The following is a 385-nucleotide window of genomic DNA, read 5'->3' as shown; positions in this document are numbered from 1 at the left end:
TCTTGGGAATTGTGATGAAAACTGAGCTTTTCATATAAAAAACTGTAAATTTTTTTTTGTTTTGTGGGCATTGTAAAGGCTCTCAAAATCTTCTGCTGTGTGCATACTGCTGGGTCATATTCACAGTACTCTAAAAATATTCACATATTTATATTCAGAGTTTGTTTTTATGTTCAAATCTCAATGCTTTAAAAATGAAAGCTTTAATTATTGTGTATCAAGTGATACACATAAAACGGAGGTCAGTTCAAGTATTTGATCTGCTCACAATTTGTTAAGCTTTAAAATAAACTCCACAAACCTGGGATTTATGGAAATACATTGTATTTTGGATAATGCTGAATTGTAATTGAGAAACTCTACAAAGTCCCATTAGTTAATAAGA

The sequence above is a fragment of the Bison bison genome, unplaced genomic scaffold (assembly GCF_000754665.1).
Source record: "Bison bison bison isolate TAMUID 2011002044 unplaced genomic scaffold, Bison_UMD1.0 scf7180017864372, whole genome shotgun sequence".
In the NCBI taxonomy this organism is placed as follows: Eukaryota; Metazoa; Chordata; class Mammalia; order Artiodactyla; family Bovidae; genus Bison; species Bison bison.
Note: the sequence above shows the minus strand (reverse complement) of the source record.